Source organism: Budorcas taxicolor, chromosome X, assembly GCF_023091745.1.
Source record: "Budorcas taxicolor isolate Tak-1 chromosome X, Takin1.1, whole genome shotgun sequence".
Classification (NCBI taxonomy): domain Eukaryota; kingdom Metazoa; phylum Chordata; class Mammalia; order Artiodactyla; family Bovidae; genus Budorcas; species Budorcas taxicolor.
Genome location: NC_068935.1, coordinates 94,136,620 through 94,147,211, shown reverse-complemented (window position 1 = coordinate 94,147,211; position 10,592 = coordinate 94,136,620).

The window sequence follows — 10,592 nt, the reverse complement described above, 5'->3', positions numbered from 1 at the left end:
TGACAATAAAGCCTCAGTTTAAAAAAAAAAAAAGGCTCAGTTTTATTCCATTTGACAATCACCAGGAATCTGGCTCAGTGGCCCACTGTTTCCTACCTCAGGAAGGGAATGAGGAGGGAGGCTCAAGAGGGAGGGGATATACACACACACACATACATATATATATATATATATATATATATATATATATAAAATATAATTATGGCTAATTCACATTGTTGTATGGTAAAAAACCAACGAACATTATAAAGCAATTTTCCTCCAAGTAAAAAATAAAATTAAGTAAATGAATAAAAAGGCACATAAGTTGAAAGTGAAAAGACTGAAAAATATAGTCCATGCAAATAGTAACCACAGGGGAGTTGTGATGGTTATATTAATATCAGACAAAAAATTAAGTAAAAAACTCTCAAAAGTCTAAGTAGTATATAATATATTGATAAATGGATCAATTTACCAGGAAATATAAAAATTACAATTATATGTGCACCAAATATTGAAACCCAAATCATGAGGCAAACACTAATTGAACTGAAAAGAAAAATAGAGAGGGATAAAATAATAGTTGGAGACGTCAATATTCCATTTATAATAATGGATAAGACAATCATGAAGACATTTCTTAAGGAAATAAAAGACTTGAACAATACCAGAAACCAAAAAGAGAGAAGACTCAAATTACTAAACATTAGGAAAAGACTAGAGATCTCTTCAAGAAAATTAGAGATACCAAGGGAACATTTCATGCAAAGATGGGCTCAAGAAAGGACAAAAATGGTATGGACTTAACAGAAGCAGAAGATATTAAGAAGAGGTGGCAAGAATACACAGAAGAATTATGCAAGAAAGATCTTCATGACCCAGATAACCATGATGCTGTGATCACTCACCTAGAGCCAGACATCCTGGAATGTGATGTGGGCTTTAGGAAGCATCACTAGGAACAGAGCTACTGGAGGTGATGGAATTCCAGCTCAGCTATTTCAAACCCTAAAAGATGATGCTGTGAAAGTGCTGCACTCAATACGCCAGTAAATTTGGAAAACTCAGCAGTGGCCACAGGACTGGAAAAGGTCAGTTTTCATTCCATTCCCAAAGAAACACAATTCCAAAGAATGCTCAAACTACCACACAGTTGCACTCATCTCACATGCTAACAAAGTAATGCTCAAGTTTCTCCAAGACAGGCTTCAACAATATGTGAACCGTGAACTTTCAGATGCTCAAGTTGGATTTAGAAATGCAGAGGAACCAGAGATCAAACTTTCAACATTCACTGGATTATTGAAAAAGCAAGAGAGTTCCAGAAAAACACATGTTTCTGCTTTATTGACTATGCCAAAGCCTTTGACTGTGTGGATTATAATAAACTGTGGAAAATTCTGAAAGAGATGGGAATACCAGACCACCTGACCTGCCTCTTGATACTGCTTCTGTATGCAGTCCAAGAAGCAAAAGTCAGAACTGGACATGGAACAACAGACTAGCTCCAAACAGGGAAAGGTGTATGTCAAGGTTGTATATTGTCACTGTGCTTATTTAACTTATATGCAGAGTACATCATGCGAAATGCTGGGCTGGATGAAGCACAAGTTGGAATCAAGATTGCCGAGAAAAATATCAATAACTTCAGATATGCAGATGACACCACACTTATGGCATAAAATGAAGAACTACAGAGCCTCTTGATGAAAGTGAAAGAGGAGAGTGAAAAAGCTGGCTTAAAACTTAACATTCAGAAAATTAACATCATGGCATCTAGCACCATATATTCATGACAAATAGATGGGGAAACAATGGAAACAGAAAGAGACTTTATTTTGGGGGGCTCTAAAATCATTGCAGATGGTGACTGCAGCCATGAAATGAAAAGACACTTGTTCCTTGAAAGAAAAGTTATGACAAAACTAGATAGCATGGGAACTCATGTACACCTGTGGTGAATTCATGTCAATGTATGGCAAAACCAATACAGTACTGTAAAGTAAAAAAATAAAATTTAAATTAAAAAAAATGAAAAATAAAAAGCAGAGACATTACTTTGCCAACAAAGGTCCATCTAGTCAAAGCTATGGGTTTTCCAGTAGTCATGTGTGGATGTGAGATTTGGACTATAAAGAAAGCTGAGAACCAAAGAGTGGATGCTTCTGAACTGTGGTGTTGGAGAAGATTCTTGAGAGTCCCTTGGACTGCAAGGAGATCCAACCAGTCCATCCTAAAGGAAATCAGTCCTGAATATTCATTGGAAGGACTGATGCTAAAGCTGAAACTCCAGTACGTTGGCCATCTGATGCAAAGAACTGACTCATTGGAAAAGACACTAATGCTGAGAGGGATTGAGGGCAGGAAGAGAAGGGGACAACAGAGGATGAGATGGCTGGATGGCAACACTGACTCGATGGACATGAGTTTGAGTAAGTTCCAAGAGCTGGTGATGGATAGGGAAGCCTAGGATGCTACACTCTATGGGGTCACAAAGAGTCAGACATGACTGAGTGACTGAACATAACAAGGGCATTACTGTAAATATTATATAATCTTTTAAAAGCTTATGAAAATACAATGAAAAAATTGTATACAAATATTTTAAATACCACAGATGATCGAATAAATTTCTTAAAACACAGAAACTACCACAATTGACTCAAGAAAAAAACTGTCAATGTAATTAAGCCTATAACAGGAAATTGAGTCATTAGTAAAAAACCTACCAACAAAGGAAAACTGGGCACTACAGGGCTTCACACTTGAAGTCTACCAAAATTTTAAAGAAAATTAACATCAATTCTTCTCAAAGTCTTTCAAAAAACTTGAATAGGAAGGAACACTTCCTAACTCATTCTATGAAGCCAGTATTCCTCTGATAACAGATAAACATATCAAAAGAAAATTTGAGAGAATAGCATTGAAACATGTATATTGCTATATGTAAATAGATGACAATGATCCTCCAATTAAAATAAATAAATTTATTTTTAAAATACAAAATTAGACAGTAATATGCATATTGAAAGGCAGAGACATTACTTTGCCAACAAAGGTCCATCTAGTCAAGGCTATGGTTTTTCCAGTGGTCATGTATGGATGAGAAAGTTGGACTGTGAAGAAAGCTGAGTGCTGGAGAATTAATGCTTTTGAACTGTGGTGTTGGAGAAGACTCCTGAGAGTCCCTTGGACTGCAAGGAGATCCAACCAGTCCATTCTGAAGGAGATCAGCCCTGGGTGTTCTTTGGAAGGAATGATACTAAAGCTGAAACTCCAGTACTTTGGCCACCTCAGGTGAAGAGTTGACTCACTGGAAAAGACTCTGATGCTGGGAGGGATTGGGGACAGGAGGAAAAGGGGACGACAGAGGATGAGATGGCTGGATGGCATCACCAACTCGATGGACCTGAGTTTGAGTGAACTCTGGGAGTTGGTGATGTACAGGGAGGCCTGGCGTGCTGTGATTCATGGGGTTGCAAGGAGTCGGACACGACTGAGCGACTGAACTGAACTAAACTGAACTGATGCTAAGAAAATGGGGAGGTTGATGTGAAACAAACACAATAATCTCACTTGTTGCAGAAAAAATATTTGACAAAGTTTAACACTCTATCATGATAAAAGCATGCAACAAATGGTGAATAGAAGGAAACTTATTTAACATGATAAAAAAAATTATATAAAAACCCACAAGTAACCTCATAGTCAAAAACAAGATAAGAATTCCTATTCTTCACTTCCATTAAACACAGTATTGAAGTTCTAGCTGGATCAATTAGACAATAAAAGAAATAAAAGATATCCAAATTGTAAATGAAGAAGTAAAACTATATTCACTTAAGACATGATCTTGCAAAGAGAAAATCACAAAGATTTCATAAAAAGATTAGTAGTGCTAATAAGTGAATTTAGAAAATGAGACAAGATGTATACAGTAACAATGAAGAATCCAAAAATAAAATTAAGATACAAGTTCTTTTAGAAACACAGACAAAATAATAAAATACTTGGGAATAAATATAACCAAGGAAATGAAAGACTTGTGCACCTAAACATACAAAACATTGCTGAAAGAAATTAAAGAAAAACTATATAAATAGGAAACACTCCATTCTTATGGATTAGAAGGTTTAATATTGTTAGGATGTCAATTCTACCCCAAACTATCTGTAGATTAAAAGTAATTTCTATAAAATTCCCAATGATGCCATCTTTGTATATATAAAAAAACACATCCTAAAATTTATATGGAATTTCAAAGGATCCCAAATAGTCAAAACAATTTTTTAGAAAAGCTGGAGATTTCAACACTTCTTAATTTTAAAATTTACTACAAAGCTACAGTAATCAAAACAGTGTGGTACTGGCACCAATCATTGGAGAAGAGAATGGTGAACCACTTCAATATTCTTGCCTTGGGAACCCCATGAGCAAAAAGAAAAGGCAAAAAGATGACAAGTGAAAAACAGGTAAGCCTGGAGTACTGCAGTTTATGGGGTTGAAAAGATTTGGACACGACTGAGAGACTGACCAGAAACAACAACAACAACTGGCACCAAAGACTCATAAATAGACCAATAGACTACAGTAAAGTGACCACTGTTGGTGGGAATACAAACTCGTATAGCCACTATGGAGAACAGTGTGGAGATTCCTTAAAAAACTGGAAATAAAACTCCCATATGACTCAGTAATCCCACTGCTGGGCACACACACCGAGGAAACCAGAATTGAAAGAGACACCTGTGGCCCAATGTTCATCGCAGTGCTGTTTATAATAGCTAGGACATGGAAGCAACCTAGATGTCCATCTGCAGACAAATGGATAAGAAAGCTGTGGTACATATATACAATGAAATATTACTCAGCTATTAAAAAAGAATGTATTTAAATCAGTTCTAATGAGGTGGATTAAACTGGAGCCTATTATATAGAATGAAGTAAGTCAGAAAGAAAAACACCAATACAGTATATTAATGCATATATATGGAATTTAGAAAGATGGTAATGATGACCGTATATGCGAGACAGCAGAAGAGACACAGATGTAAAGAAGAGACTTTTGGACTCTGTGAGAGAAGGCGAGGGTGGGATGATTTGAGAGACTAGCATTGAAACATGTATATTACCATATGTGAAATAGATCACCAGTTCAGGTTTGATGCATGAGACAGGGTGCTCAGGGCCGGAGCACTGGGATGACCCTGAGGAATGGGACTGGGAACACACATACACCCATGGCTGATTCATGTCAATCTATGGCAAAAACCACTACAATACTGTAAAGTAATTAGCCTCCAATTAAAATAAATATATTAATTTAACAAAGGAGACCAAAATTAACTCTCACACACTGGTCAACTAATTTCAACATAAGTTCCAAGACCATTTAATAGAGCAAGAATAGTCTTTTCAACAAATTGTGCAGGAAAAACTGGATAATCAAATTCAAGAAAAAAGAAAGAAAAATGAAGTTGGAACTTCACCTGACATCATATTAATATTAAGAAATGAACTCAAATCATATCAATGACCTAAACATAAGAGCTAAAAGTAAAACTCTTGGAGGAAAACATAGGAAAAAACTTCATGACAATAGATTTGGCAATAATTTCTTGTACATAACAACAAAAACACAGACAAGAGAAGAAAAATATAGATAAATTGGAACTCATTAAAATTAAAAAAAAAAAAAACTTTCAGGCTCTATCAACAGAGTGAAAAGGTAGCCTATGCAATGGGAGAAGATATCTTCAAATCATATCTGATAAGAATAATATCTAGACTATATAAAGAACATCTACAACTAAAGCAACAACAAAAGCAATGTGATTAAAAAAACAGACAATAAAAAATGGACAAATGTGAGTATTCATTTACAAATAAAAAGGAACATCTCTGTCAACAATAAAAAATAAATTATTTACTCAAAGTCCCCCCCAAAAACAAAAGTGTCAAGGTTATTCAATCAGGGAAGAATTATCTCTTAAATTAATAATGCTGACACAACAGTAAGTTTACATTATTGTTGTTGTTATTCAGTTACTATGATTCAGTTACTATGTCATGTCTCACTCTTTCGTGACCCCATAGACTATAGCCCACCAGGCTCCTCTGTCCATGGAATTTCCAAGGCAAGAATACTGAAGTGGGTTCCCATTTCCTTCTCTAGGGGATCTTCCCAACCCAGGTATCGAACCTATGTCTCCTTCATTGGAAGGTGGATTCTTTATCACTGAGCAACCAAGGAAGTCCATGGGCCTTTATAGTCATGATTGACTTAAACTGAGGTCCTTAAAGTATGTCCTAATCCAATATAGCTAGTGTTCTTATAAAAAGAGACCAGGACACATAAAAAGAACCACCAATAATGTGAACATACAAGGAAGTATATGGTGAGGACACAGTGAGGAGGTAGCCATCTGTACGCTGAGGAAAGAGGCCTTAAGAAATCAAACATCCTGACAGCTTGATCTCAGACTTCAAGCCTCCAGAACTGTGCAAAGATAAAATTTTGTTCCTTAAACTACCTAGTCTGTGGTATTATTTTATTATGGCAGCACTAGCAAACTAATACAATCAAATATCTAATAATGGTCTCATATTCAGTGAATATACAAAGAACTCTTATAAGTCAAAAACTAAAGAGACAATCAAATTTAAAAATAGGCAAAGGACTTCAATAGATGTTTCTGTGAAGAGGATATTGCTGTTGTTGTTCAGTTGCTCAGTTGTGTCTGACTCTTTGTGACTCCATGGACTGCAGCACGCCAGGCTTTTCTGTCCTTCATCATCTCTCAGAAATTGCTCAAACTCACGTCCACTGCATTGGTGATGCCATCCAACCACCTCATCCTCTGTCGTCGCCTTCTTCTGCCTTCAATCTTTCCCAACATCAGGGTCTTTTCCAGTGAATTTTCTCTTCATATCAGGTGGCCAAAGTATTGGAGCTTCAGCTTCAGCATCAGTCCTTCCAATGAATATTCTGGACTGATTTCCTCTAGGATTGACTGGTTTGATCTTCTTGTAGTCCAAAGGACTCTCAAGAGTCTTTTCCAACACCACAGTTCCAAAGCATCAATTCCTCAGCACACAGCCTTCTTTATGGTCCAACTCTCACATCCATACATGACTACTGGAAACACAATAGTTTTGAATATATGGACCTCTGTTGGCAAAGTAATGTCTGATTTTTAATACACTGTCTAGGTTTACCAAAACACACATGAAAAAATGTTCAATATCATTAGTCATTAAGGAAATGCAAATCACACCTACAATTAGATATCTTTCACATCCATTAGGATTGTTAAAAACAGAAACCATGAAAAATAGCAAATATTGGCAAGGATGTGGAGGGATTTGAACCCTTGACATTGCTATTGGGGAGGTAAATGGATGCAGGCACTGTTGAATATTCTGGTAGCTTCCCAACAAGTTGAGCTAAGAATTCCCATATGGCCCAGGAATTCCACTCTTAGTTATATATCCAAAAGAATTTAAAGCAAGTGTTCAAATAAAAAATGTGCACACAAATGTTCATAGCAGCACTATTCACAATAGCTAAAAGGTTGAAACCATCCAAATTCCCATCATTACACTGATTCATATACAAAGAAAGTATTATACATCAATATGATGGAATATTTAGCTATAAAAATGAATTCTTGCTACAGTATGAATGAACCTTGAAACATTAAGTGAAAAGAAGCCAAATATAAAAAATCACATTTTATATGATTCCACTGATATGAAGAACTTCCCTGGTGGCTCAGTGGTAAAAAAATCCACCTTCTACTACAGGAGACTCAGGTTTGATTTGTGGGTCAGGAAGATCCCCTGGAGGGGGAAATAACAACTCACTCCAGAATTCTTCCCTGGGGAATCCCATGGACAGAGGAGTCTGTCAAGCTACAGACAATGGGTTCACGAAAGAGTCAGACATGACTTTAGCAACTAACCAAAAAGTTGATATAAAACATCCAAAATAAGCAAATCCATAGAGACTGGACACAAACCAATAGCTTCCAGAGGTAGGAGGGGAATTGGGAAGGGGGAGATACTGGTTAATGGATAGAGAATTTCCTTTTGGAGTGACAAGAATATTTCGGAATGAGATATATAAGATGGTTACACAATATTGAATACACTAAATATCACTGACATACATGGCACTTTAAAATGGTCAGTTTTATGTTATGTGATTTTCACCTCAACAAGAGTAAATGCACCCAGTTTCAATAACATGGATGATCTCACAAACATAATGGTGATTATATGAAGCTAGACACAAAAATAAACAATTGATTATTCCTTTTATATAAAGTTCAAAAACAGGCAAAACTTTGGTTAGAGATCAAAATAGAGGTAACACAGGAGACAATGACTGGAAGGGGCATGAGAGGCTTCTGGGTAGGTAGTAATATTTGTTTCTTTATCTGTGGGCTCATTTATGTGGATTTGTTCTTTGGAAGGAATGATGCTAAAGCTGAAACTCCAGTACTTTGGCCACCTCACGTGAAGAGTTGACTCATTGGAAAAGACTCTGATGCTGGGAGGGATTGGGGGCAGGAGGAGAAGGGGACAACAGAGGATGAGATGACTGGATGGCATCACTGACTTGATGGACATGAGTCTGAGTGAACTCTGGGAATCGGTGATGGACAGGGAGACCTGGCATGCTGCATGGGGTTGCAAAGAGTCGGACATGACTGAGCGACTGAACTGAACTGAACTGAACTGAACTGTTCATTTTTAAAAAAAATCATTGGTGCAAGGCCTGCCATTGCTATCTTGAGTTGCAGTGCCGTGCACAGAGCTTCGGCACACACCCAAACTGCATGGGTCAGCCTCGGCCCTTCATACTTGTAACTGTGGTCTGAGCACAAGGTGGAGGTCGCTGCATGCAGCACCCTATGAGCAAGTGAAACTACAAGAAGCACAAAGGAAAAGTTGAAAAATAAAAAAAAAAAGCAGAACTGGATAAGAAAAGAGGTTTTGCTAATAAACCCAGGCCATCTTGTTGAATATCCCCCGAATTCCAATCTCAGAAGATATAGAAGAGTCAAACCTCAGACATCGCAGAACTAAACTCTTCTTGATAAATCAAGCCCTGAGCCTCTGGAGTGGGACCACTGACTCCAAGACCTGAGACTACCAGAGAACCAGCCCTAGGGGGTATCAAATAGTGAAAACTCACACAAAGGAAGCCACTAGAATACAAGGCCCAGCAACACCCAACCACCAGTAGCACCCTGTGCAGGATGCCTCATCTAAACAATAAACAAAACAAAAATACAAATACAATCATCAGGAGAAACGATTAGCACCTCATTCAGCCATGTCCATCAAAGGAAAACAAACAAACAAAAACTCAGCATAAATCTCACCCTATAGGAAGCTTAATAAAAATCACTGGACCAAACGTAGGAGGGAAGAAACCAAAAGGAAAAAGGAATTCAACCTTGAAGACTGGGAAAAGGAGATCTCAAACACTACAAGTTTTTTAAAAAAAATGATGAAATGGCAGAGAAATACTACACAAATGAAGGAACAAACTAGAAACACAGAAGTCCAAAAAAGTGAAGAGAAAATAGGCAAATTACCTAAAAAAGGAATTCAGAATAATAATAGTAAAAATGATCCAAAACCTTGAAAACAAAATAGGGAAAATTCAAGAATCAATTAACAAAGACCTAGAAGAATTAAAGAATAAACATGCAGTGACAAACAACACAACTCCTGAAATTAAAAACACTCTAGAAGGAATCAATAGCAGAATATCTGAAGCAGAAGAATGAATCAGTGATCTGGAAGATAAAACGGTGGAAATAACTTCTGAAGAGCAGAATAAAGTAACAAGAATGAAAAGATCTGAGGACAGTCTCCAAGACATCTGGGACAATATCAAATGCACCAACATTTGAATTATAGGGGTCCCAGAAGAAGAAGAGAAAAAGAAAGTATATGAGAAAATTTTTGAAGAGATTATAGTTGAAAATTTCCCAACATGGAAAAGGAAATAGTCAATCAAGCCCAAGAGGCACAAGGAGTCCCATAAAGGACAAACCCAAGGAGAAACACCCCAAGGCGCATACTAATCAAACTAACAAAGACTAAGCACAAAAAAAGAACATTAAAAGCAGCAAAGGAGAAACAACAAGTAACAGACAAGGGAATCCCCATACATTTAACAGCTGATCTTTCAGAAGAAACTTTGTAGGCCAAAAGATAATGGCAGTATATATTTAAAGTACAGAAAGGGAAAAATCTACAAACAAGATTACTATACCCAGCAAAGATCTCATTCAAAATTAATGGAGAAATAAAAAGCTTTTCAGACAAGCAAAAGTTAAGAGGATTCAGTACCAACAAACCAGCTTTATAACAAATGTTAAACGGACTTATATAACCAAGAAATACAAGATAAGAAAAAAGATCTAAAAAATCAACGTGAAGCAATAGGAACATATATATCAATAATTATTTTAAATGTAAATGGACTACATGCTACAACCAGAAGACACAGACTGGCTGAATGAATACAAAAAACAAAACCCATACACATGCTGTCTACAGGAAACCCACTTCAGACCAAAAGACACACA